Genomic DNA, 13,726 nt, shown 5'->3' on the forward strand with positions numbered 1-13,726 from the left:
TGTCACTGTGGAGTGATCTGTCCCTGAGGGGTGATCTGTTACTATGGGGTGATCTGTACCTGTGGAGTGATCTGTCCCTGAGGGGTGATCTGTCATTGTGGAGTGATCTGTACCTGTGGAGTGATCTGTCCCTTTGGGGTGATCTTTACCTGTGGGGTGATCTATCCCTGTGGGGTGATCTGTCTCTGTGTGGTTATCTGTCTCTGTGGAGTGATCTGTCCCTGTGGAGTGATCTGTTCCTGTGGGGTGATCTGTACCTGTGGGGTGATCTATCCCTGTGGGGTGATCTGTCTCTGTGGAGTGATCTGTCCCTGTGGGGTGATCTGTCTCTGTGTGGTGATCTGTCTCTGTGGAGTGATCTGTCCCTGTGGAGTGATCTGTTCCTGTGGGGTGATCTGTACCTGTGGGGTGATCTATCCCTGTGGGGTGATCTGTCTCTGTGTGGTGATCTGTCTCTGTGGAGTGATCTGCCCTGTGGAGTGATCTGTACCTGTGGAGTGATCTGTCCCTGAGGGGTGATCTGTTACTGTGGAGTGAACTGTCACTGTGGAGTGATCTGTCCCTGAGGGGTGATCTGTTACTGTGGGGTGATCTGTACCTGAGGAGTGATCTGTCCCTGAGGGGTGATCTGTCATTGTGGAGTGATCTGTACCTGTGGAGTGATCTGTCCCTGAGGGGTGATCTGTCACTGTGGAGTGATCTATCCCTGTGGAGTGATCTGTCCCTGTGGGGTGATCTGTCCCGGTGGAGTGATCTGTCTCTTTGGGGTGATATTTACCAGTGGAGTGATCTGTACCTGTGGGGTGATCTGTCCCTGTGGAGTGATCTGTCCCTGTGGGGTGATCTGTCCATGTGGGGGGATCTGTCCCTGCGGAGTGATCTGTCCCTGTGGAGTGATCTATAACTGTGGGGTGATCTGTCACTGTGGACTGATCTGTCCCTGAGGGGTGATCTGTTACTTTGGAGTGATCTATCCCAGTGGAGTGATCTGTCCCTGTGGGGTGATCTGTCCCGGTGGAGTGATCTGCCTCTTTGGGGTGATATTTACCAGTGGAGTGATCTGTACCTCTGGGGTGATCTGTCCCTGTGGGGTGATCTATACCTGTGGAGTGATCTGTCCCTGTGGGGTAATCTGTCCCTGTGGAGTGATCTGTACCTGTGGAGTGATCTGTCCCTGAGGGGTAATCTGTTACTGTGGAGTGAACTGTCACTGTGGAGTGATCTGTCCCTGAGGGTTGATCTGTTACTGTGGGGTGATCTGTACCTGTGGAGTGATCTGTCCCTGAGGTGTGATCTGTCATTATGGAGTGATCTGTACCTGTGGAGAGATCTGTACCTGAGGGGTGATCTGTTACTGTGGAGTGATCTATCCCTGTGGAGTGATCTGTCCCTGTGGGGTGCTCTGTCCCTGTGGAGTGATCTGCCCCTGTGGGGTGATCTGTCCCTGTGGGGGGATCTGTCCCTGTGGAGTGATATTTACCTGTGGAATGATCTTTCCCTGTGGGGTGATCTGTCCCTGTGGAGTGATCTGTCCCTGTGGAGTGATATTTACCTGTGGAATGATCTCTCCCTGTGGAGTGATCTGTCCCTGAGGTGTGATCTGTCATTATGGAGTGATCTGTACCTGTGGAGTGATCTGTCCCTGAGGGGTGATCTGTTACTGTGGAGTGATCCATCCCTGTGGAGTGATCTGTCCCTGTGGGGTGATCTGTCCCTGTGGAGTGATCTGCCCCTGTGGGGTGATCTGTCCCTGTGGGGGGATCTGTCCCTGTGGAGTGATATTTACCTGTGGAATGATCTTTCCCTGTGGAGTGATCTATCCCTGTGGAGTGATCTGTCTCTGTGGGGTGATCTGTCCCTGTGGGGTGATCTGTCCCTGTGGAGTGATATTTACCTGTGGAGTGATCTGTCCCTGTGGGGTGATCTGTCCCTGTGGAGTGTTCTATCCCTGTGGAGTGATCTGTCCCTGTGGAGGGATCTGTACCTGTGGAGTGATCTGTCCCTGTGGGGTGATCTGTACCAGTGGACTGATCTGTCCCTGAGGGGTGATCTGTCACTGTGGAGTGATCTATCCCTGTGGAGTGATCTGTCCCTGTGGTGTGATCTGCCCCTGTGGGGTGTTCTGTCCCTGTGGGGGGATCTGTCCCTGTGGAGTGATATTTACCTGTGGAATGATCTTTCCCTGTGGAGTGATCTGTCCCTGTGATGTGATCTGTCCCTGTGGAGCGATCTGTTCCTGTGATGTGATCTGTCCCTGTGGGGTGATCTGTCCCTGTGGAGTGATATTTACCTGTGGAGTGATCTGTCCCTGTGGGGTGATCTGTACCTGTGGAGTGATCTGTCCCTGTGGAGTGATCTGTCCCTGTGGGGTGATCTGTCCCTGTGGAGTGATCTGTCCCTGTGGGGTGATCTATCCCTGTGGAGTGATCTGTCCCTGTGGTGTGATCTGTCCCTGTGGAGTGATCTGTCCCTGTGGGGTGATCTGTACCTGTGCAGTGATCTGTCCCTGTGGAGTGATCTGTCCCTGTGGGGTGATCTATCCCTGTGGGGTGATCTGTCCCTGTGGTGTGATCTGTCCCAGTGGAGTGATCTGTCCCTGTGGGGTGATCTGTCACTGTGGGGTGATCTGTCCCTGTGGCGTGATATTTACCTGTAGAGTGATCTGTCCCTGTGGGGTGATCTGTCCCTGTGGAGTGTTCTATCCCTGTGGAGTGATCTGTCCCTGTGGAGGGATCTGTACCTGTGGAGTGATCTGTCCCTGTGGGGTGATCTGTACCAGTGGACTGATCTGTCCCTGAGGGGTGATCTGTCACTGTGGAGTGATCTATCCCTTTGGAGTGATCTGTCCCTGTGGGGTGATCTTTACCTGTGGGGTGATCTATCCCTGTGGGGTGATCTGTCTCTGTGTGGTGATCTGTCTGTGTGGAGTGATCTGTCCCTGTGGGGTGATCTGTCCCTGTGTGGTGATCTGTCCCTGTGGACTGATCTGTCTCTGTGGTGTGATCTGTCCCTGTGGGGTGATCTGTACCTGTGGAATGATCTGTCTCTGTGGAGTGATCTGTCTCTGTGGAGTAATCTGTTCCTGTGGGGTGATCTGTACCTGTGGAGTGATCTGTCCCTGTGGTGTGATCTGTACCTGTGGGGTGATATGTCCCTGTGGGGTGATCTGTACCTGTGGAGTGATCTGTCCCTGTGGAGTGATCTGTCTCTGTGTGGTGATCTGTACCCGTGGATTGATCTGTCCCAGTGGTGTGATCTGTCCCTGTGGGGTGATCTGTACCTGTGGAATGATCTGTGCCTGTGGAGTGATCTGTACCTGTGGGGTGATCTGTCCCTGTGGGGTGATCTATCCCTGTGGAGTGATCTGTCCCTGTGGGGTGATCTATCCCTGTGGAGTTATCTGTCACTGTGGGGTGATCTGTACCTGTGGAGTGATCTGTCCCTGTGGGGTGATCTGTCTCTGTGTGGTGATCTGTCTCTGTGGAGTGATCTGTCCCTGTGGAGTGATCTGTTCCTGTGGGGTGATCTGTACCTGTGGGGTGATCTATCCCTGTGGGGTGATCTGTCTCTGTGTGGTGATCTGTCTCTGTGGAGTGATCTGTCCCTGTGGAGTGATCTGTCTCTGTGTGGTGATCTGTACCCGTGGATTGATCTGTCCCAGTGGTGTGATCTGTCCCTGTGGGGTGATCTGTACCTGTGGAATGATCTGTGCCTGTGGAGTGATCTGTACCTGTGGGGTGATCTGTCCCTGTGGGGTGATCTATCCCTGTGGAGTGATCTGTCCCTGTGGGGTGATCTATCCCTGTGGAGTGATCTGTCGCTGTGGGGTGATCTGTCCCTGTGGTGTGATCTGTCCCAGTGGGGTGATCTGTACCTGTGGAGTGATCTGTCCCTGAGGGGTTATCTTTCCCTGTGGTGTGATCTATCCCTGTGGAGTGATCTGTCCCTGTGGAGGGATCTGTACCTGTGGAGTGATCTGTCCCTGTGGGGTGATCTGTACCAGTGGACTGATCTGTCCCTGAGTGGTGATCTGTCACTGTGGAGTGATCTATCCCTTTGGAGTGATCTGTCCCTGTGGGGTGATCTTTACCTGTGGGGTGATCTATCCCTGTGGGGTGATCTGTCTCTGTGTGGTGATCTGTCTCTGTGGAGTGATCTGTCCCTGTGGAGTGATCTGTCACTGTGGGGTGATCTGTACCTGTGGAGTGATCTGTCCCTGTGGGGTGATCTGTCTCTGTGTGGTGATCTGTCTCTGTGGAGTGATCTGTCCCTGTGGAGTGATCTGTTCCTGTGGGGTGATCTGTACCTGTGGGGTGATCTATCCCTGTGGGGTGATCTGTCTCTGTGTGGTGATCTGTCTCTGTGTGGTGATCTCTCCCTGTGGAGTGATCTGTACCTGTGGAGTGATCTGTCCCTGAGGGGTGATCTGTTACTGTGGAGTGAACTGTCACTGTGGAGTGATCTGTCCCCGAGGGGTGATCTGTTACTATGGGGTGATCTGTACCTGTGGAGTGATCTGTCCCTGAGGGGTGATCTGTCATTGTGGAGTGATCTGTACCTGTGGAGTGATCTGTCCCTGAGGGGTGATCTGTCACTGTGGAGTGATCTATCCCTGTGGAGTGATCTGTCCCTGTGGGGTGATCTGTCCCTGTGGGGGGATCTGTCCCTGCGGAGTGATCTGTCCCAGTGGTGTGATCTGTCCCTGTGGGGTGATCTGTACCTGTGGAATGATCTGTGCCTGTGGAGTGATCTGTACCTGTGGGGTGATCTGTCCCTGTGGGGTGATCTATCCCTGTGGAGTGATCTGTCCCTGTGGGGTGATCTATCCCTGTGGAGTGATCTGTCACTGTGGGGTGATCTGTACCTGTGGAGTGATCTGTCCCTGTGGGGTGATCTGTCTCTGTGTGGTGATCTGTCTCTGTGGAGTGATCTGTCCCTGTGGAGTGATCTGTTCCTGTGGGGTGATCTGTACCTGTGGGGTGATCTATCCCTGTGGGGTGATCTGTCTCTGTGTGGTGATCTGTCTCTGTGGAGTGATCTGTCCCTGTGGAGTGATCTGTACCTGTGGAGTGATCTGTCCCTGAGGGTTGATCTGTTACTGTGGAGTGAACTGTCACTGTGGAGTGATCTGTCCCTGAGGGGTGATCTGTTACTATGGGGTGATCTGTACCTGTGGAGTGATCTGTCCCTGAGGGGTGATCTGTCATTGTGGAGTGATCTGTACCTGTGGAGTGATCTGTCCCTTTGGGGTGATCTTTACCTGTGGGGTGATCTATCCCTGTGGGGTGATCTGTCTCTGTGTGGTTATCTGTCTCTGTGGAGTGATCTGTCCCTGTGGAGTGATCTGTTCCTGTGGGGTGATCTGTACCTGTGGGGTGATCTATCCCTGTGGGGTGATCTGTCTCTGTGGAGTGATCTGTCCCTGTGGGGTGATCTGTCTCTGTGTGGTGATCTGTCTCTGTGGAGTGATCTGTCCCTGTGGAGTGATCTGTTCCTGTGGGGTGATCTGTACCTGTGGGGTGATCTATCCCTGTGGGGTGATCTGTCTCTGTGTGGTGATCTGTCTCTGTGGAGTGATCTGCCCTGTGGAGTGATCTGTACCTGTGGAGTGATCTGTCCCTGAGGGGTGATCTGTTACTGTGGAGTGAACTGTCACTGTGGAGTGATCTGTCCCTGAGGGGTGATCTGTTACTGTGGGGTGATCTGTACCTGAGGAGTGATCTGTCCCTGAGGGGTGATCTGTCATTGTGGAGTGATCTGTACCTGTGGAGTGATCTGTCCCTGAGGGGTGATCTGTCACTGTGGAGTGATCTATCCCTGTGGAGTGATCTGTCCCTGTGGGGTGATCTGTCCCGGTGGAGTGATCTGTCTCTTTGGGGTGATATTTACCAGTGGAGTGATCTGTACCTGTGGGGTGATCTGTCCCTGTGGAGTGATCTGTCCCTGTGGGGTGATCTGTCCATGTGGGGGGATCTGTCCCTGCGGAGTGATCTGTCCCTGTGGAGTGATCTATAACTGTGGGGTGATCTGTCACTGTGGACTGATCTGTCCCTGAGGGGTGATCTGTTACTTTGGAGTGATCTATCCCAGTGGAGTGATCTGTCCCTGTGGGGTGATCTGTACCTGTGGAGTGATCTGTCCCTGTGGGGTGATCTGTCCCGGTGGAGTGATCTGCCTCTTTGGGGTGATATTTACCAGTGGAGTGATCTGTACCTCTGGGGTGATCTGTCCCTGTGGGGTGATCTATACCTGTGGAGTGATCTGTCCCTGTGGGGTAATCTGTCCCTGTGGAGTGATCTGTACCTGTGGAGTGATCTGTCCCTGAGGGGTAATCTGTTACTGTGGAGTGAACTGTCACTGTGGAGTGATCTGTCCCTGAGGGTTGATCTGTTACTGTGGGGTGATCTGTACCTGTGGAGTGATCTGTCCCTGAGGTGTGATCTGTCATTATGGAGTGATCTGTACCTGTGGAGAGATCTGTACCTGAGGGGTGATCTGTTACTGTGGAGTGATCTATCCCTGTGGAGTGATCTGTCCCTGTGGGGTGCTCTGTCCCTGTGGAGTGATCTGCCCCTGTGGGGTGATCTGTCCCTGTGGGGGGATCTGTCCCTGTGGAGTGATATTTACCTGTGGAATGATCTTTCCCTGTGGGGTGATCTGTCCCTGTGGAGTGATCTGTCCCTGTGGAGTGATATTTACCTGTGGAATGATCTCTCCCTGTGGAGTGATCTGTCCCTGAGGTGTGATCTGTCATTATGGAGTGATCTGTACCTGTGGAGTGATCTGTCCCTGAGGGGTGATCTGTTACTGTGGAGTGATCCATCCCTGTGGAGTGATCTGTCCCTGTGGGGTGATCTGTCCCTGTGGAGTGATCTGCCCCTGTGGGGTGATCTGTCCCTGTGGGGGGATCTGTCCCTGTGGAGTGATATTTACCTGTGGAATGATCTTTCCCTGTGGAGTGATCTATCCCTGTGGAGTGATCTGTCTCTGTGGGGTGATCTGTCCCTGTGGGGTGATCTGTCCCTGTGGAGTGATATTTACCTGTGGAGTGATCTGTCCCTGTGGGGTGATCTGTCCCTGTGGAGTGTTCTATCCCTGTGGAGTGATCTGTCCCTGTGGAGGGATCTGTACCTGTGGAGTGATCTGTCCCTGTGGGGTGATCTGTACCAGTGGACTGATCTGTCCCTGAGGGGTGATCTGTCACTGTGGAGTGATCTATCCCTGTGGAGTGATCTGTCCCTGTGGTGTGATCTGCCCCTGTGGGGTGTTCTGTCCCTGTGGGGGGATCTGTCCCTGTGGAGTGATATTTACCTGTGGAATGATCTTTCCCTGTGGAGTGATCTGTCCCTGTGATGTGATCTGTCCCTGTGGAGCGATCTGTTCCTGTGATGTGATCTGTCCCTGTGGGGTGATCTGTCCCTGTGGAGTGATATTTACCTGTGGAGTGATCTGTCCCTGTGGGGTGATCTGTACCTGTGGAGTGATCTGTCCCTGTGGAGTGATCTGTCCCTGTGGGGTGATCTGTCCCTGTGGAGTGATCTGTCCCTGTGGGGTGATCTATCCCTGTGGAGTGATCTGTCCCTGTGGTGTGATCTGTCCCTGTGGAGTGATCTGTCCCTGTGGGGTGATCTGTACCTGTGCAGTGATCTGTCCCTGTGGAGTGATCTGTCCCTGTGGGGTGATCTATCCCTGTGGGGTGATCTGTCCCTGTGGTGTGATCTGTCCCAGTGGAGTGATCTGTCCCTGTGGGGTGATCTGTCACTGTGGGGTGATCTGTCCCTGTGGCGTGATATTTACCTGTAGAGTGATCTGTCCCTGTGGGGTGATCTGTCCCTGTGGAGTGTTCTATCCCTGTGGAGTGATCTGTCCCTGTGGAGGGATCTGTACCTGTGGAGTGATCTGTCCCTGTGGGGTGATCTGTACCAGTGGACTGATCTGTCCCTGAGGGGTGATCTGTCACTGTGGAGTGATCTATCCCTTTGGAGTGATCTGTCCCTGTGGGGTGATCTTTACCTGTGGGGTGATCTATCCCTGTGGGGTGATCTGTCTCTGTGTGGTGATCTGTCTGTGTGGAGTGATCTGTCCCTGTGGGGTGATCTGTCCCTGTGTGGTGATCTGTCCCTGTGGACTGATCTGTCTCTGTGGTGTGATCTGTCCCTGTGGGGTGATCTGTACCTGTGGAATGATCTGTCTCTGTGGAGTGATCTGTCTCTGTGGAGTAATCTGTTCCTGTGGGGTGATCTGTACCTGTGGAGTGATCTGTCCCTGTGGTGTGATCTGTACCTGTGGGGTGATATGTCCCTGTGGGGTGATCTGTACCTGTGGAGTGATCTGTCCCTGTGGAGTGATCTGTCTCTGTGTGGTGATCTGTACCCGTGGATTGATCTGTCCCAGTGGTGTGATCTGTCCCTGTGGGGTGATCTGTACCTGTGGAATGATCTGTGCCTGTGGAGTGATCTGTACCTGTGGGGTGATCTGTCCCTGTGGGGTGATCTATCCCTGTGGAGTGATCTGTCCCTGTGGGGTGATCTATCCCTGTGGAGTGATCTGTCGCTGTGGGGTGATCTGTCCCTGTGGTGTGATCTGTCCCAGTGGGGTGATCTGTACCTGTGGAGTGATCTGTCCCTGAGGGGTTATCTTTCCCTGTGGTGTGATCTATCCCTGTGGAGTGATCTGTCCCTGTGGAGGGATCTGTACCTGTGGAGTGATCTGTCCCTGTGGGGTGATCTGTACCAGTGGACTGATCTGTCCCTGAGTGGTGATCTGTCACTGTGGAGTGATCTATCCCTTTGGAGTGATCTGTCCCTGTGGGGTGATCTTTACCTGTGGGGTGATCTATCCCTGTGGGGTGATCTGTCTCTGTGTGGTGATCTGTCTCTGTGGAGTGATCTGTCCCTGTGGAGTGATCTGTCACTGTGGGGTGATCTGTACCTGTGGAGTGATCTGTCCCTGTGGGGTGATCTGTCTCTGTGTGGTGATCTGTCTCTGTGGAGTGATCTGTCCCTGTGGAGTGATCTGTTCCTGTGGGGTGATCTGTACCTGTGGGGTGATCTATCCCTGTGGGGTGATCTGTCTCTGTGTGGTGATCTGTCTCTGTGTGGTGATCTCTCCCTGTGGAGTGATCTGTACCTGTGGAGTGATCTGTCCCTGAGGGGTGATCTGTTACTGTGGAGTGAACTGTCACTGTGGAGTGATCTGTCCCCGAGGGGTGATCTGTTACTATGGGGTGATCTGTACCTGTGGAGTGATCTGTCCCTGAGGGGTGATCTGTCATTGTGGAGTGATCTGTACCTGTGGAGTGATCTGTCCCTGAGGGGTGATCTGTCACTGTGGAGTGATCTATCCCTGTGGAGTGATCTGTCCCTGTGGGGTGATCTGTCCCTGTGGGGGGATCTGTCCCTCCGGAGTGATCTGTCCCTGTGGTGTGATCTTTACCTCTTGGGTGATCTATCCCTGTTGGGTGATCTGTCTCTGTGTGGTGATCTGTACCTGTGGAGTGATCTGTCCCTGTGGAGTGATCTGTAACTGTGGGGTGATCTGTCACTGTGGACTGATCTGTCCCTGAGGGGTGATCTGTTACTTTGGAGTGATCTATCCCTGTGGAGTGATCTGTCCCTGTGGGGTGATCTGTACCTGTGGAGTGATCTGTCCCTGTGGGGTGATCTGTCCCGGTGGAGTGATATGTCTCTTTGGGGTGATATTTACAAGTGGAGTGATCTGTCCCTGAGGGGTGATCTGTTACTGTGGAGTGATCTATCCCTGTGGAGTGATCTATCCCTGTGGTGTGATATTTACCTGTGGAGTGATCTGTCCCTGTGGGGTGATCTGTCCCTGTGGTGTGATCTATCCCTGTGGAGTGATCTGTCCCTGTGGGGGGATCTGTCCCTGTGGAGTGATATTTACCTGTGGAATGATCTTTCCCTGTGGGGTGATCTGTCCCTGTGGAGTGATCTGTCCCTGTCGGATGATCTGTCCCTGTGGAGTGATCTGTCCCTGTGATGTGATCTGTCCCTGTGGAGCGATCTGTTCCTGTGATGTGATCTGTCCCTGTGGGGTGATCTGTCCCTGTGGAGTGATATTTACCTGTGGAGTGATCTGTCCCTGTGGGGTGATCTGTACCTGTGGAGTGATCTGTCCCTGTGGAGTGATCTGTCCCTGTGGGGTGATCTGTACCTGTGGAGTAATCTATCCCTGTGGGGTGATCTGTCCCTGTCGAGTGATCTGTCCCTGTGGGGTGATCAATCCCTGTGGAGTGATCTGTCTGTGTGGAGTGATCTGTCCCTGTGGGGTGATCTGTCCCTGTGTGGTGATCTGTCCCTGTGGACTGATCTGTCTCTGTGGTGTGATCTGTCCCTGTGGGGTGATCTGTACCTGTGGAATGATCTGTCTCTGTGGAGTGAACTGTCTCTGTGGAGTCATCTGTTCCTGTGGGGTGATCTGTACCTGTGGAGTGATCTGTCCCTGTGGGGTGATCTGTACCTGTGGGGTGATATGTCCCTGTGGGGTGATCTGTACCTGTGGAGTGATCTGTCCCTGTGGAGTGATCTGTCACTGTGGGGTGATCTGTCACTGTGGAGTGATCTGTCCCTGAGGGGTGATCTGGACCTGTGGGGTGATCTGTCCCTGTGGAGTGATCTGTCTCTGTGGGGTGATCTTTACCCGTGGAGTGATCTGTCCCAGTTGTGTGATCTGTCCCTGTGGGGTGATCTGTACCTGTGGAATGATCTGTGCCTGTAGAGTGATCTGTACCTGTGGGGTGATCTGTCCCTGTGGGGTGATCTATCCCTGTGGAGTGATCTGTCTCTTTGGGGTGATATTTACAAGTGGAGTGATCTGTCCCTGAGGGGTGATCTGTTACTGTGGAGTGATCTATCCCTGTGGAGTGATCTATCCCTGTGGTGTGATATTTACCTGTGGAGTGATCTGTCCCTGTGGGGTGATCTGTCCCTGTGGTGTGATCTATCCCTGTGGAGTGATCTGTCCCTGTGGGGGGATCTGTCCCTGTGGAGTGATATTTACCTGTGGAATGATCTTTCCCTGTGGGGTGATCTGTCCCTGTGGAGTGATCTGTCCCTGTCGGATGATCTGTCCCTGTGGAGTGATCTGTCCCTGTGATGTGATCTGTCCCTGTGGAGCGATCTGTTCCTGTGATGTGATCTGTCCCTGTGGGGTGATCTGTCCCTGTGGAGTGATATTTACCTGTGGAGTGATCTGTCCCTGTGGGGTGATCTGTACCTGTGGAGTGATCTGTCCCTGTGGAGTGATCTGTCCCTGTGGGGTGATCTGTACCTGTGGAGTAATCTATCCCTGTGGGGTGATCTGTCCCTGTCGAGTGATCTGTCCCTGTGGGGTGATCAATCCCTGTGGAGTGATCTGTCTGTGTGGAGTGATCTGTCCCTGTGGGGTGATCTGTCCCTGTGTGGTGATCTGTCCCTGTGGACTGATCTGTCTCTGTGGTGTGATCTGTCCCTGTGGGGTGATCTGTACCTGTGGAATGATCTGTCTCTGTGGAGTGAACTGTCTCTGTGGAGTCATCTGTTCCTGTGGGGTGATCTGTACCTGTGGAGTGATCTGTCCCTGTGGGGTGATCTGTACCTGTGGGGTGATATGTCCCTGTGGGGTGATCTGTACCTGTGGAGTGATCTGTCCCTGTGGAGTGATCTGTCACTGTGGGGTGATCTGTCACTGTGGAGTGATCTGTCCCTGAGGGGTGATCTGGACCTGTGGGGTGATCTGTCCCTGTGGAGTGATCTGTCTCTGTGGGGTGATCTTTACCCGTGGAGTGATCTGTCCCAGTGGTGTGATCTGTCCCTGTGGGGTGATCTGTACCTGTGGAATGATCTGTGCCTGTAGAGTGATCTGTACCTGTGGGGTGATCTGTCCCTGTGGGGTGATCTATCCCTGTGGAGTGATCTGTCCCTGTGGGGTGATCTATCCCTGTGGAGTGATCTGTCCCAGTGGGGTGATCTGTACCTGTGGAGTGATCTGTCCCTGAGGGGTTATCTTTCCCTGTGGTGTGATCTATCCCTGTGGGGTGATCTGTCCCTGTGGAGTGATCTGTCCCTGTGGGGTGATCTGTCACTGTGGGGTGATCTGTCCCTGTGGGGTGATATTTACCTGTAGAGTGATCTGTCCCTGTGGGGTGATCTGTCCCTGTGGAGTGATCTATCCCTGTGGAGTGATCTGTCCCTGTGGAGTGATCTGTACCTATGGAGTGATCTGTCCCTGTGGGGTGATCTGTCCCTGAGGGGTGATCTGTCACTGTGGAGTGATCTATCCCTTTGGAGTGATCTGTCCCTGTGGGGTAATCTTTACTTGTGGGGTGATCTATCCCTGTGGGGTGATCTGTCTCTGTGTGGTGATCTGTCTCTGTGGAGTGATCTGTCCCTGTGGAGTGATCTGTTCCTGTGGGGTGATCTGTACCTGTGGGGTGATCTATCCCTGTGGGGTGATCTGTCTCTGTGTGGTGATCTGTCTCTGTGGAGTGATCTGTCCCTGTGGAGTGATCTGTACCTGTGGAGTGATCTGTCCCTGTGGGGTGATCTGTCTCTGTGGAGTGATCTATCCCTGTGGAGTGATCTTTCCCTGTGGGGTGATCTGTCTCTGTGTGGTGATCTGTCTCTGTGGAGTGATCTGTCCCTGTGGAGTGATCTGTTCCTGTGGGGTGATCTGTACCTGTGGAGTGATCTGTCCCTGTGGTGTGATCTGTACCTGTGGAGTGATCTGTCCCTGTGGAGTGATCTGTCACTGTGGGGTGATCTGTCACTGTGGACTGATCTGTCCCTGAGGGGTGATCTGTTACTGTGGAGTGATCTATCCCTGTGGAGTGATCTGTCCCTGTGGGGTGATCTGTACCTGTGGAGTGATCTGTCCCTGTTGGTTGATCTGTACCAGTGGAGTGATCTATCCCTGTGGGGTGATCTATCCCTGTGGAGTGATCTGTCCCTGTGGGGTGATCTGTCCCTGTGGGGTGATATTTACCTGTGGAGTGATCTGTCCCTGTGGAGTGATCTGTCACTGTGGGGTGATCTGTCACTGCGGACTGATCTGTCCCTGTGGAGTGATCTATCCCTGTGGGGTGATCTATCCCTGTGGAGTGATCTGTCCCTGCGGAGTGATCTGTACCTGTGGAGTGATCTATCCCTGTGGGGTGATCTATCCCTTTGGAGAGATCTGTCCCTGTGGAGTGATCTGTCCCTTTGGGGTGATATTTACCTGTGGAGTGATCTGTACCTGTGGGGTGATCTGTCCCTGTGGAGTGATCTGTACCTGTGGAGTGATCTGTCCCTGAGGGGTGATCTGTTACTGTGGGGTGATCTGTACCTGTGGTGTGATCTTTACCTCTGGGGTGATCTATCCCTGTTGGGTGATCTGTCTCTGTGTGGTGATCTGTACCTGTGTGGTGATCTATCCCTGTGGAGTGATCTGTCCCTGTGGGGTGATCTGTCCCTGTGGAGTGATCTGCCCCTGTGGGGTGAACTGTCCCTGTGGGGGGATCTGTCCCTGTGGAGTGATATTTACCTGTGGAATGATCTGTCCCTGTGATGTGATCTGTTCCTGTGATGTGATCTGTCCCTGTGGGGTGATCTGTCCCTGTGGAGTGATCTTTACCTGTGGAGTGATCTGTCCCTGTGGGGTGATCTGTACCTGTGGAGTGATCTGTCCCTGTGGAGTGATCTGACCCTGTGGGGTGATCTGTCCCTGTGGGGTGATCTGTACCTGTGGA

The sequence above is a fragment of the Hemitrygon akajei genome, chromosome 11 (assembly GCF_048418815.1).
Source record: "Hemitrygon akajei chromosome 11, sHemAka1.3, whole genome shotgun sequence".
NCBI lineage: Eukaryota > Metazoa > Chordata > Chondrichthyes > Myliobatiformes > Dasyatidae > Hemitrygon > Hemitrygon akajei.